At 33.6% G+C, this 15,742-nt stretch overlaps 1 non-coding gene across 1 annotated transcript; it reads left to right on the top strand.

The window, feature by feature from the left end:
* Window positions 1-14,675: 14,675 nt before the first annotated feature.
* On the top strand, window positions 14,676-14,840 carry LOC141404425 (U1 spliceosomal RNA). The gene has a single exon (XR_012413024.1). It is a non-coding gene; the product is annotated as a U1 spliceosomal RNA (small nuclear RNA).
* The last annotated feature ends 902 nt before the right edge of the window (window positions 14,841-15,742 follow it).

Genomic DNA, 15,742 nt, shown 5'->3' on the forward strand with positions numbered 1-15,742 from the left:
ACATAAGGTCGTAGGTTCGATTCCCCGGCTAGGCAACATCAAAAACTTTTCAACGGTGGCAAAATACCCCTCAGTAATGTTGGCGACATTTCCTGAGTATTTCAGCCATGTACAACTTCTCTACAAAAGTGGTGTCTTAGACACGCCGTTCGGACTCGGCTATAAAATGTAGGTCCCATATCATTGAGCTAATATAAATCGGGGTGCACCCATTGATATGAGAGAAGTCCCCTTGTCCCTTATGGGATGTTTGTGGAACAATTATATATATTATAAATATTGAATAAAAGTGGCGATAATACACAGCTCTGCCTGAAGTCCATTGAGGTAGCGATTTCGTCGGTGAGTTCGCCGTTAACATCGCACAGTGGTCGCTGCCATTGGCCAAAATTAAAAAAATGAAAGTCTAATTTTTGGTACCAAATGTGTTCATATCTACTCCTAACATGTTAAATTTTTTTAAAATAAATTTGTTATGGATTACTTCTTACTGTACTCTTTGAGAATGGCACCAAAAAAGAGAAAATTTAACAGGTTGGATTTCGTGGTGAATTCAGTGCAAAAGTTAGGTGAAAGTAAAATATCATTATCAAACTAAATGAACTCTATATTGACCAAACTTAATTCGAATATTGAAAAACAGTGTATTAACTTAATTTTTATGCAGTTTTGTGTTTGTTAATTTTTGGGATTCCATATTGAATACGTGTGTTGACTGAAGGACTTTTGTAATGTCATTTCTTCAGTATAATTAAATTTCATGTAAAGTTTTAATTATGTTCCCCCTCTTTCCCCCCAACGAAATTTGTTTTTAAAGATCAGTAGTAGTCTAAGGATTATATTTTTCAAACTATCAGCTGCATCTTTCCGCAACTTTGGAACTGATTCCCAAAATACTAATGGTACATTTCAGGGTGTTTTTGTAATTTTTTTCAAATGTGCAGGTGATACATTTCAGCTTTTTAGATATATAGAAGAGGCATTGCGCGGTTCAGTTATATGAATGATACCTCAATGTAAAATTTGAAAAATTCAGCCATTTTGATTTATTGTTACGGCTAGAACCCTAAAAATACCGAATATTGGGTGGTACCTATTTATGGGGACAAAATCGAAGTGTGGACCTACATTAATCGACAATTTTTTGGGGTAGCCTAAATCCAGGAAAGATTAAGTGACATTTCGGTCATTTTGATTTAAAAAAATTCCGAAAATCGGGCGAAAAATTGTTCAAGAAGGTTTTCTAACACTATGGAATACCGCCAAATTTTAGCCAATTTGATTGAACAATGTGGTCAAGACCCCCAAAGTGCCTGAAATCAGGGGGTACCGTTCTATGGACGCTATACCTAACCTTGGACCTATGTTGAATGTTTTTGCTTCTTTTTATTTGTGTTGCTAAACTAGCCTTTACTGAAGTTTTCGTATTGATATCTGCTCAAGAAGTATTTTTGGCTGCTCTTCCCATACAAGTTCGACCACAGTGCATCGGTTCCAGTATAGATTTTTTATACATTGAATTTCTTCCCTATCTATCCCATTTAATAAAAGTATACCGATTTACTTGTGATGATGGACAGTATGAAAACTCGTTTTTTACTTGTCTTGTAATATTTTGCATTTGTTAAAGCGGCCTATACACTATCAATCTTGCTTGCCCACGATGAACCCCTCCTATGCGTGTTGTTTTGATAAGTGTGTAGCAAAGCATTCAATCCATCTTCAATCGAAACCTTCAATTTTCGCTCAAAAAATGGATGACTTAAATTTTTTTATTCCTTCACAAACACATTTTTTCATTTCCTTTTTGACAATTTAAAAAATAAACCCTGTTGATCGGACTGACTGGGTTTCATTTTGAAAATCAAAACTATTCTTAAATTTTTAAAAATGTACACATACAACCACAAATATTGTGAAGCAAATTAGATAGTGTATGGGCCGCTTAACGTGTATCCAGATGATTACACATGCACGTAACTTGCAGACCGTTGTGTGTACATATTATGATCGAAAGTTCATATTTTTCGAACTGACACTTGCATGTGTAAACTTTCAAAGCACTTGCATTAAATACTGGTAAGATAATTTTCTCGGCAGTGAGCTTGATAGTTGGTGTGGCAGTGAATGTGTGTGAGTGTATTGGCATTTTTCGAACTGTCACTTGCATGTGTAAACGGCGGGTAAAGCAGGCATAAGTCATCTATTTTTTTGCCTTTTCTCCGTTTTTGAAAGCTCACTTAATTAAAAACTTATATCGTTTGGTATTTTCTAAGCAGCTCAGTGCTCAAGGAAAAACATTTTTACAGTGTTTTATTTAAGGGGGGACGATGAAGGACCAGATCGTTATGCTCTAAATAAGCATACAAAAATCGCAATGTATTAGTTTTCGTGCAAGAGTTGGTACAGCAAAACGCTTTAACCATTTCTGTGTCAAAAATAATTTCTGTTCATGTAAAAACATTGTAAATATATTCGACAAATGGACTGGGAGGGTTAATAAAAACAGTGTTTGGTAGACGGAAAAATTTAGAAAGTAGATTAAAATGTGCTCTTTGAACGATCAAGGCGTATAAATTATATTACTGCACGTAATTTATACGCCTTGATATCACTATGCAACATTGAAAATGCAAACAACTTCTAGTATTTTTTGAAAGTACATATTTAGAATACAAAAACCCTAGTAGGGTTTTGTCCTGTCAGATCCACTTCGGATTTTATAGCCTCATCTAAACTAGAAGAACTTATCTTTTAAAAAAACCACATAAGAAAAACTCAATCTAGGGCATCAAAATCTATAAAATATAGAAAATTTTACATAATTGCTGAAATTCTGGTCAGTAACGGCTAAACTATTGGGAGTTGAACCAAGTAATCTTTTGCAAAAATCGTCCAAATAAAGTTCTCAACAATTCTTTAGAACATTCTGAAACTCTAAACTGCTTACTTCATGTTGTTTCAACGGTATTTTTCATCATATCTTTTACAACACGTATTTCAAACACAGTTCACACCAACAGTTTATTCTCGCATTTCGGATTTCACTACATTATTGACATTTTTATTAAATCGTCGTTGAAAAATGTACTGAAAACAACGGCATAGAGGCATTTTACAACAATAAAATGTTTCGAAGAGTTATGTATTACATTCCAGGGAATATTTTTCCAAAAGAAAATATTCAGAAAAAATTAACGGTGTATAAAAATTGTGGAATTTTTGCATATATTTTGAAATTTGAGGCAATAAATGTAGTTTTTCGAGTTCATTATTTCACCAAATATTTTATTCTTGTCCTTATCTACAAATTGGCTTCAGAGGTCAGAAGAAGATTCGCATTGGTTTCAGAGATATAGCCCCGAATTTCTTTAAAAACTCAATATTTAACCATGTTTAGATGGGGCCATAAAATCCCTGCTGGATCTGACACTACAAAACTGAACTAGGGTTTCTTGTCGTTTGGGTCTGTACTTTCAAAAAATCCTCAGTTCGAATTGTTTGCACAATATCACCTTAAAAATGTTGCACAGTGTATTCGAACGTTAAAAAAGATAAAACAATAAACAATTGCATAGCTCCTCTCTTTTTTGACCGATTTTATTGTTTGTTCCTGTTTAATTTCCATTTTCGTAAAAATGAAAACTTATTAACTTTTTGTACCCTCATCTCGAGTTGTATAGAAGCAAATTGGAATAATTAGTTTCCATTAGTTTAAGAAAGTACTAAGCTTATCCACCTCGGTGTCCCTATCAACACATTTCCTGAATAAAACTTTTGAAACCAGATTTCGATCCGAAAATGTGACAAATAACACACGAAATACAAACAATTAGACTGTACGGTTACATGGTGGCTACATAAAATCGAGGATCTATACTGACAGTTCTCTGTATGAAGGTTTTAACCCCCAGCGAAGACTAAATACGAAATTTCAACTGGTGTGATGTGGATGAAACCTTGAAGATATTGAAAATCGTTAGGTACCGTTCTATGGAGTCTATATCAAAATTAATATGTACACTGATATAACCCATTTTCAATACCAAACATCCTATGCGAGTAGTCGTATTCCAAAAGGAAAGCCAGTCAATGGTTGAGGAAAATATCACCTTTATTATGATGCAAAAAAGGATGGGGCACATCCCACTTTCCCACTTTTTTTATTTGAATTGTATTGACGAGTATCTCTGCTTTGTTGGATGCGTTTTAACAATAGAGAGACTCTGGGCTTTAAAATGTTCCCGATTGCGTTACCAAAATTGGTGAAATGCTTGTGATGTTGAAAAAGACGCTGGGAAATCCCAATTTTCAATTAATGGAATTATATTTCCATGTCAGATATTTCTGCGTCTGTTGGACATATTCCAAGGAGAGAGCTTGATAATGATACAAAACCATATAAGCTTTAAACTAATACAAAACGTGGCAGTTATGGTAAAATATCAGAGTTATTGCAAAAGGCGCTAATCTACAGCAATTTTAATATTTTGGAGTTTTTACTTTAATGACAAATACCTCTGTTTCTAATTGGTGTATTAAAGACATGTAAAATGCTAATCAAGAATACAAGCAAAGCTTTCAATCAGTACCAAGTAGATGTCGACAGTAGTCAAATATAAAATTAAATATTAATTATTTTGGTTCAGTTCGCCTTAAGTCATTTAGTATATGGTAACATGGGGCGCCTTCGCCACGTTTTATTCATAATGTTCTCATATCGACATCATAAAAGTTTTTCCAAATATTATTTTTTTGGTAGGAATATTAGCATGTTTTGACTATAAGTTTTGATATATAATTGATTATATTTTTGTTTTTAAAATATTATTTTTGAGAATTTACAAAATGTCTAAAAAGTGGCGAAGCCTCCCCACCCATGGGGTAGCTTCGCCATCGACATAGGACATATATCAACGGACTATAAACTGGCATTTACCATACTTCTTCCCCAAATATCAACATTATGCATAAAAGGAACATGTTTTCTATTTAATAATCAAAAATGATTCTAAAATTTACAAAAAGAAACATATTCTAGCCGTTAATTGAAGTAGGTACCTTGAGTTTAGGCATAAAAAGGAAATTTTTGCCAAATTAGATAGGTTTAGCACAATATTTGATTTCAACTTCGCATTATAGCGTGGTATATCAATAACATAAACAATTTAAGTTAAACCTGACATATTTCTCCCATTAACCCACAACACCCCTATCATGGCGTAGCCGCTCCACCCCCTACATAGTTCATAATATGAATATATTGACATTTATAATTACTTTTATCATGCAAATTATTTGGATTTATATTCTTCAGTAGTTGTCTATTAACGGTATAAAATATAATTTTGATATCACAAAAGGTATAGAAGATATCACAAAATATACCTACCATGAATATATTTCGCAATACCCCAAAAACATGAAACCGCGTTCATCAGCAATCATATATTTGATAGAAATGCCAATTTTTGGGAGATGAAAGATCTTCGTTAAACTCACAATTTTCCCTTTAACGACATTTCTGTAGCAATTATAATTATCAAGAAAATCGACGCTGGCGAAGGCGCCCCAGTGGCGAAGCCGCCCCATGTTACCATAAAAGGCAGATGTATAACTATAACATTTAAAATTGTTATCAAAACTTCTTCTGCAAACTAATCTAGGGTGTATATCGGAAATAAGGGCTCCAACTAATTCTTGGTGGTTCCTATTCGCATGATTTTAAAGTTTCCCTAACGTTTTTAGCCACAATGTGCCTAAGTCCTCAAGGGGTTTACACCAGGATGTAATGTGTTTACCAATATTTGGTTGTTTATTTTTTTATACGGCAAAAACAAGAACGGTTGATACTTTCTGAATGAATAATGTACTATATTGATTTTTATATAAGGAAACATATTTTGATTTGATATTTGATATTTTCCGCAGACCATGGGAAATGTGCTAGGAGATGGCAACCCTGTAAGGATAACAAAGGCAAAAATAAACAAACAAATGTAATTCAAAAGTGCAGCTAATTAAAACCGATAACACTAAAATTTTTAATGATATTCCGTTGTTGCTTTTGTTTTTTACACTGGCCATCCTCAAAAATCAGTCAATATTGTTGTTGTTATCCCATCCAAATACAAAGTGCAGAAACAATTTGTTGAAAGCTCTCTGTACATAACAAAGAACAACTGGACACAAAATATTACATATTGAAAAATTGTAACGGATCCCAAAAATTTAAATAATGCGAACTCCTTGATTTGTTGTTTTTGATAAGATTTGTGGTTATTTGTTGTAATTGATCCAACAATAGTTGAAGTGCAAATTTGTATTGTATGTAAAATATGCTTAGTTAGTTGGTGGTTCGGAATATCTTTGAATGTATAGGCTGTCGAAGGCTGCTTTGCAATCGATCAAAAGATGTTTAGTGTCCATCTGCATCTCTTTGATCTTTTCTAGAATTGGCTTCAAGGCAAATATGTGGTCAATGGTAGATTTAAAGCCGCACTGATTGGGCCCAATTATTTCATTAACCATAGGCTTTAGTCGTTCACACAATATACCGGACAATACTTTTTATGCTATAACTAATGTTTAGAAAACACCCAAAAATATTTTTGGTGACCAAGGATAACCAGTTATTCCAGTGGTCGTAGAATAACTAGTTATTCAGTACCACATACCCTTGTTAAAATAATGGGTTAGTAGGGGGTTTAGTAAGTAGTTACGACTACCAAAAAGTACTATAAAACCCATTATTTTGGGAGATTTTTTTTTGCTGGGTACATTGCTTCTTCTGAGGTATTTCTTACACTGTGCAGTGATGATGTTATTTCGATGCACACGTTTCGCATCTGCCGAATTATGTCTGACATTCCCACACAGGATGAGCTTGACTGACTGAGTGTGTTCGGCTATTTCTAAAATGGTGGGGATTCCAAATTCATAACTGGTTGTTGGTTGCCGGTTTATTGTACTCCACACTTAGCTATGAATCCAAACGGGCACCTATTATGGCGTGGCATGGTGTACTTGAATAAAAGGAACACTTCAGACAATGAAGCTACTGCTGCCGGCTGGCTGGCTGATGTCGATCGATGATGTCTATGTTGCTGTTCTTGGTGCAAACTAGCTATTGCTCTTCGATAGACATGTTGATGCTGTTGGCCAGGTTGTTGCTGACTTGTTGTCGATCTTTTTGTGTGGGTACCTGGTTACTTTTGGAGTTTGAATATTCATGAAATTGTGTGGCGTTGGTTCGTTGGTTTTTTCGCTGTCTGTTACTTGACTCTTTAACCTTTAGCAGGGTCTTGGTAATGTCTGTCAGATGCTTATAATTTCTATGGAAGTTTAGTTTGGCGGGTGTTTTTTTTTTTTGGTGAGTAACTCCAGCGAGTATAATGTTGTCGCGGCATATTGGCCATAGTATAGTTAGGCGTTTTTCTTTGTCGTAACATATGACCGAGGAGGTAAAGTAAAGAGTTTTTATTGAACGTTATTGTCCTCCTATTTTTTGGATTTTGTTTCGAGAGGGCGGTGGATGGGTTTCGATTTTTTGCTTTGCCTTGTTATCTTGTAATTCAAAAGTGTGATTCACTCGTAATAAAAGAGTTAATGTTAATACTTGGTTAAGAAATTTATGGCCAATGTTATGCAACAGTAGCAATATTTGGCGTTTGCCATGGGAAAAATCTTCCAAAATGGCATTTTTTTATAGTTTGTAAACACATTTCATTGCTGGCGAGCGTGCGAAAAAAAACTAAAGATAAGTACTTTTTTGATAAACAATTTGGGCAAATATGTTACAAATGCGATTAAAAACGACTAAGTAAAAACGGCTTCATGTTTGGAGGTTATGAAAAATTAAAATCTTTGAAAATATATCTCATTTGGGAGTGTATAGGCCAAGAGATTTTGCTACCAATGCATTATTGCTGAAAGTAGATAGAACGGTTGATGGATGCTGTGTATATTGCACCGAACAAACATCCGTTTAACGGGTCGATGAAGTATTGGGCTGTACTCTTTAATTAGTCCCTGTCCACACAAGATCGAGTTCCCCACAACTAAAATTTCATAAAATTACTCTAGTACGGAACTCGATCTTGGAACAAAAGATCCGTTTCTTTCATGAAACTACTATAATGTGTACTGGGACTTAGTGAGAAGTAAGTATTGTCTTGATCGTTGGGGGATGTTTATGGGAATTTTTTGTATCTCAAAATTTGGTTTTTCGTAAACAAGAACATATCTATAACATGTCCAGACAAATGTTATTCTATTTTTCGTCATTCTGCCGCGGCGACAAGAAACAACCAGGTTCCTTTTTGGTCAAGGTCAAACAGCTGGTAGTCTCTAACGGCTTCGTTGAAGGGCTCTTTGGTATGATATGTTTCAATCAAACAATCAAATTAATTGCGAAATAACAATACTAATACTAATAGGAGGGTTCCACAAAAACTACCTGGCCTAGGCAACACCGCGCATTTGAAAATAGTTTTGGATAGTTTGACAGTTTTTAGCCTAGACTTACTCAGGACAGTTTGTCGTACGACCATGTTACGACCTGAAAAAATCACTTTGCAAAAAAATGGAATTTACATGTGAACATTTTCGTTCAAGAACTTTTTACAAATTTTGACGTAGGTAATCACAGCAAGAGTGTATCGAAAAAATTAAATCTTGGTATGTCGATAAAGGACCATCCTATAGGACTATGAAAAACTGGTTTAGTGAATTCAACCGCGGTCGGCACTCGCCAAAGAACGAAGATCGTGAGGGTCGCCCAAAATCGGTCGTTGTGCCATTAAAAAAATATGCCGTGCATGAACGGATAATGCGAGATCGCAATGTTAAAAACCGTGAGATAGAGGCATTCTTGGCCATTTTTTCCATAAACTAACATTTGATATTGCATAAATACCTGACCGCACAAATGGATTTTGGACAAATGGATTGGTTCAAAGAAATTGAGCATCACATACGGCGAATCTAGGATCTATGCTTAGGAGCCTAAACAAAGCAGGAATCGGCCGTTTGCGTCTTCGAAATCGAGCCAAATCAAGCGAAAGTTGTTCATGTAAGGAGCACTTCGAAGCAAAATGTTGCCTGTTTCTTCAGAAAAACTGACCGTTTGACGACTATACGACGTAAGAAACATAGGACGGTTAATTTTGAGTGGTACACTATAACTTGTTTGCCTGAAGTCTCCTGAGAAGTTCGACAAACGAACAAGAGAATACAAATCATTCTGCATCATGAGAATGTCGACTCTCACACATCGATTCAAGTCAGCGCCTGTTTGATCGGACAAAACTTGGAATTGATGGGTCATCTGAGTACAGCCCTGACTGGGGATCCAATGGCTTCATTTGATTCCAGCACATAAAGACAAAAAGGCGTGGTCAACGATTTTTGCTGCCTAAAGATGCTGTAAAAGCGTTCAAAAACCATGTTTAGAAGGTGTCTCAATCGGAGTTGAAAAGTGCTTCGCCAATAGGTTTGAGCGCACGAAAAAGTGTATAAATCATGCTGGAGACTACTTAAGAAAACAAAAAATCGTGGTTGATGGTAAATATTCGCATTTTCATTGTTAGGCCAGATAGTTATCGTACAGCCCTCCTACTAATACTAATACTAATACTAATACTAATACTAATACTAATACTAATACTAATACTAATACTAATACTAATACTAATACTAATACTAATACTAATACTAATACTAATACTAATACTAATACTAATACTAATACTAATACTAATACTAATACTAATACTAATACTAATACTAATACTAATACTAATACTAATACTAATACTAATACTAATACTAATACTAATACTAATACTAATACTAATACTAATACTAATACTAATACTAATACTAATACTAATACTAATACTAATACTAATACTAATACTAATACTAATACTAATACTAATACTAATACTAATACTAATACTAATACTAATACTAATACTAATACTAATACTAATACTAATACTAATACTAATACTAATACTAATACTAATACTAATACTAATACTAATACTAATACTAATACTAATACTAATACTAATACTAATACTAATACTAATACTAATACTAATACTAATACTAATACTAATACTAATACTAATACTAATACTAATACTAATACTAATACTAATACTAATACTAATACTAATACTAATACTAATACTAATACTAATACTAATACTAATACTAATACTAATACTAATACTAATACTAATACTAATACTAATACTAATACTAATACTAATACTAATACTAATACTAATACTAATACTAATACTAATACTAATACTAATACTAATACTAATACTAATACTAATACTAATACTAATACTAATACTAATACTAATACTAATACTAATACTAATACTAATACTAATACTAATACTAATACTAATACTAATACTAATACTAATACTAATACTAATACTAATACTAATACTAATACTAATACTAATACTAATACTAATACTAATACTAATACTAATACTAATACTAATACTAATACTAATACTAATACTAATACTAATACTAATACTAATACTAATACTAATACTAATACTAATACTAATACTAATACTAATACTAATACTAATACTAATACTAATACTAATACTAATACTAATACTAATACTAATACTAATACTAATACTAATACTAATACTAATACTAATACTAATACTAATACTAATACTAATACTAATACTAATACTAATACTAATACTAATACTAATACTAATACTAATACTAATACTAATACTAATACTAATACTAATACTAATACTAATACTAATACTAATACTAATACTAATACTAATACTAATACTAATACTAATACTAATACTAATACTAATACTAATACTAATACTAATACTAATACTAATACTAATACTAATACTAATACTAATACTAATACTAATACTAATACTAATACTAATACTAATACTAATACTAATACTAATACTAATACTAATACTAATACTAATACTAATACTAATACTAATACTAATACTAATACTAATACTAATACTAATACTAATACTAATACTAATACTAATACTAATACTAATACTAATACTAATACTAATACTAATACTAATACTAATACTACCCAGCAAACCAAATGCCGGATGTCCGACACATCTAAACAATTTCGAAAGCAAAATCGTTCAGATCTCTTTCCGATTTCTGTACGATTTTTCGTAGGGGATTTTGTTCAGATTTCGTTCCGATTTCGGAGAGAATGAAGGAAATAAATTTTCCTTCGTGTTTTTCTTCCGATTTCGATAATAATTCGGATAAATTTCCCTTCGCACAACACCCACCTTTTGTATGTATTTAAATCCTTGCTGATAAATATATACAAAAGGTGGTTTCATTTTAGTTTGTTGTCGAAAAACAAAATGGTTGGTTATAAAATTCGCATATACAATTTTTACATATTGTAAATATAAACTCAACATATAATAATTCAGGCTAGTGCTGATAGACTCAACATATCCGAATACAAAGTTTACATTGTTCTATTATAACTAAAATATAACAACAGTGCAAATCATTAGAGAAACGTTTGAAATTGCAATATTCCAATAAAACATAACAAAGATCAATTAATAAAAAAGAGGCGTCAGAGAAATAAATTACCTTCGATATTCATACGATATTATTCCGAAATCTTTCAAAAATCTGTAGGAAAATTCGGAAGAAAAAATTCACCTTACTAATTTCCCAAGGATTTTCTTCCGATTTCGTTTCGAATTCTGACTGAAATCTATCCGATTTCGTTCTGACATTTTGTTCCGAAATTATGTCACCCACTTCATTCAACTTTCGTTAAGATATCGTTACGATTTCGGATCCGACATCGAATGTAGAGTCCGAAATTTTGTTCCTATTTCTTTACGATGTCAGCACGCTTGGTTTGCTATGTAATCACTTCATTTGTTTCCCATGTATACTTATATACAGACATACATTATGTATGTATGTATATAACATGCTGTCCCACTGTCCTCATTTTTTTCTGAATTTTGAAAATATCTTATCTATTGACACATTTATTCAAATAAATGTAACAAATGTCGTTCACATTTCAAAACCAGGTGAACGAAAATCGAATGTCCCAGACAAAAATTCACCAATGCTCTTTGGTTTGTTTCTCCCAGTGGGACCGATCTCTGTTGCCGAAGAAAACAAAACACTTTTACTCATTCGATTTGAACGATAAATAACCCAAAGCTATTTTACACTTTTGTTTGTGGCGATTGTAGCGAAAGGATTATATAACCAGTGAGGGAAGATAAACAAACAAATAAATAGAAAACTATAACAGACCGACTAAGACGTTGCAACGTCGTTTAGTTATGGTTAGTGTATTTCGATGTGCCTCCTTGGCTCTTTTGTGGCATTCAAAGTCTGCGCGAGTGGTAGTTGTATTTGGGTCAGTCGCATAACTTGATTTGGTTGAGTCTGAACCATTTAAACAAATAATAAAAATGAAATTAGCTGAGAAATGTTCAATTGTTGGCGTTTGGAATAACGATGGACCAGGTTAGGCAGGGTATTGCCAATACTTTGTGACAATGTAACAAAGATTTTCACAACAAAAACATAAAAGCGAAATTTCCAGACGACTAAATTTAGGAATGGACTTGGTAAGCGTTTGGATATTTGGGGAAATGAATTAGTTAAAGGGTAATACAAATAAAATATTGGAAGTTACTGAAGTGTATGTTTTCATATAAACAAAACCCCCACCCTGCTTTAAATTCCAGAGATAAAAATGTACGATGAATAGTATTTTCCAGCAACCAATTCTAATTCACATCTGGCCTTCATCAATGGCAACACTGTTTTGTTACAAAAACTCCCACAAAGGCAAACTGAAAGTGAAGGGAGTCTGTCGAATGTCCGAATAAATCAGCTGGGTGCTTTCGCCGAAAATTGAAAACATTGTCTCTATCATGTAGGATAATAACTCCCGATGTAATTGTAATCTATTACAGACAGCCTACACTGTTGGCAGGCTTAAGACAAACGTGTGGTTGGTTTCAAACAAAAACATATCTCTCCAATGGTCAGTGAACATATGAAGCAACTGTGGTACGTGTGCCAGCCATGAAGTGTAATATTTGTCTTTAATTTATTGACCCATATTAAAAGATTGTTTTCTACTTCTTCGGATATTGCAAAATGTTTCGACTGCCCACACACACAGTATTATACTGTGAGTATGAATAAAAAAGCGGGATAGTGCACAATGGGGATTTTTGAACAAATTGCACAGAAGACATTAAATCAAAAATATTACACGAACGAGTAATTTTCATAAAGAATAAACTCGATGATCAACTCAGTCATAAATGCATTAACCACCGTTATGAATTATGCCCAGTATCTGATCATGTTGAAAATCTTATGGAACAGGGGTTTAAGGCGTTATTATAGTTATTTGGAATAAAGATAATTGCTAATATTCTTCTTGTCGTTGAACGTACCTCGTTTATGTCCTTAAAACTATGTCAACATTAAAACAAGTAAGAGCAGGCTATAGTCGGACAGGCCGACCATGTGATACCCTATACCACTATAGATTTGCAATATCTTTCCTCCATGGATAAAGATATAACCTGTACATTACAAATTTTACCAATTTTCACACAAAAGTTTTGGTCCATTTAACCCGCTAAATATTATCTGATATTCATGTTGGTTTGCACACGCCTTCTCCATCATAAACTTAACCTTTGTTTAAAATTTCGCGCCGATCGAACTATTATTGCGACCTACAGAGCGGCTACAAAATCGACCAAAAATTTTGTTTTTGGTCCATTTCATCCCTTTAACATTTCACGATCATCGCCAAAAACTAATCAGTTCTATTCTGGTACAACCCCGACCTTCATACTAAATTTCGTGACAATCGGTCCATAATTGCGGCCTGTAGCTTGATTACAATTTTTAATGGACGGACAGACGGACGGACGGACGGACGGACACACATAGCTAAATCGCTTTATCTCGTCGAGATATGAAGTTTGGTATACCACATGAGGGGTCTACGACGAATATTTCGCGGCGTTACATGAATTTTTGGGAAAACAAACTTATTATACCCTTTTCCACATTGTGGTATAGGGTATAAATAGTATTCGCGTGTAATAGTGTGTCCTAGGTCAGATAGACACCATATTTATAATTTAAAATTAGAACATCGATGCTCGCGCTATACGAAAAAGTATAAAAAAAACTACACGGATTTTGTTTCTATATATTTTTGTCTTCAGTTATTTAACAATAGGGGAATTTTGAGCATCCCTGAATTTGAGGGTTGTTTAGTGGAACCACTTTTTGTCTCATTTTTGAGTGAGCACACAAACAATGACGGAACGCTACTCACTGCATTTGGAAAAGGGATTTTTTCAACTTAAACCAACAACAGCACAGAAAAAATTTATTTATACAAATAAACAACCCCCAAACGTATATTGTATGGAGTATATTTTTTCCATCCAAAACATTATTGCATTTCTTTAGTCCATTGTTGATGACAGTTTAACCATTGCTACCACTTTAAGTATAATTCTCATTTACTCTGTGATATCAGTTACTAAAGATGTTTACCTCTAACTGGCAAAAGCATACTTACCTGGCGTAGGGGTTACCGTGATCATGAAGGCGGTTCCCCCGGAGTGAGACTTGATCATTGCACTTTCGATTGAGTTGACCTCCGCGATTATTCCTAATGTGAATAACTCGTGCGTGTAATTTTTGTTAGCCGGGAATGGCGTACGCGCCGTCCCGATTTTATTGATACATTTCAATTGGAGATGCTTACCTATGTGGTACAGAGCATTTGTCTGTAGGTCGAACTAATAGTAGATATCTGGAGTTTATATTTTTTCACATTCGCATAACATGTATATGTTGGTGATTTAACCGGGTGTGGGCGAGCTGCGTGCTTTTAGGTAACGAGTATGCAGACATATGATAAAGCCAAAAGTTATGAAATGATGGGCAATCTCTACCCAGCAAAATGTTCGATGCCAAAGATGCCATTCAATCATGGGTGCTAGTGATCTGGCATGTCATCTTTTTAGCATCTTCATCGATGAATTTTATATGAGCGTTGGCCCCAAAAGATGCTATTAATTTTTGGATCCAAAGCATGACATTTACACCAATGCTTTGACATGTCATTTTCACCAATGCTATGGCATGTCATTTGCACCAATGCTTCGGAATGTTATTTTCACCAACCCTTTGTAATGACATTATCATTACGACGAGAGTTTTAACAACGTTTGTTGTGATTTCGAATCTCCGACAACATCAAGCCTATTGTAAATAATTAATGTTATTTCTCTCTTGGATCGATGGAATGGGTTCAAATGCTGATGAAAAGATCGGATCCTTAATGACTTCCTTCGCATGGGTTCAAGTGCTGATGAAAAGATCGGATCTTTCAAGACTTCGTTTGAACCAATGCAAAAGATGTCATGAAATCACGTCATCGCATGGAACCCCTTCCTTCAAATTTTGCTGGGTACTCATTGGAGATTTCTCAATACGATCCTAACATAGTTCCAGACAGAAATTGCAGAGAAATTGTTTTACCAAGAGACTAGAGTGCTACGATCCGCACTGATCAAACATATTCTCCGTAAAGATTTGTAGGGCACAAAAAAAATATTTTTGTATATCACCT

Source organism: Musca autumnalis, unplaced genomic scaffold (genome assembly GCF_047663935.1).
Source record: "Musca autumnalis isolate F117 unplaced genomic scaffold, ASM4766393v1 scaffold_4, whole genome shotgun sequence".
Taxonomy (NCBI): Eukaryota; Metazoa; Arthropoda; class Insecta; order Diptera; family Muscidae; genus Musca; species Musca autumnalis.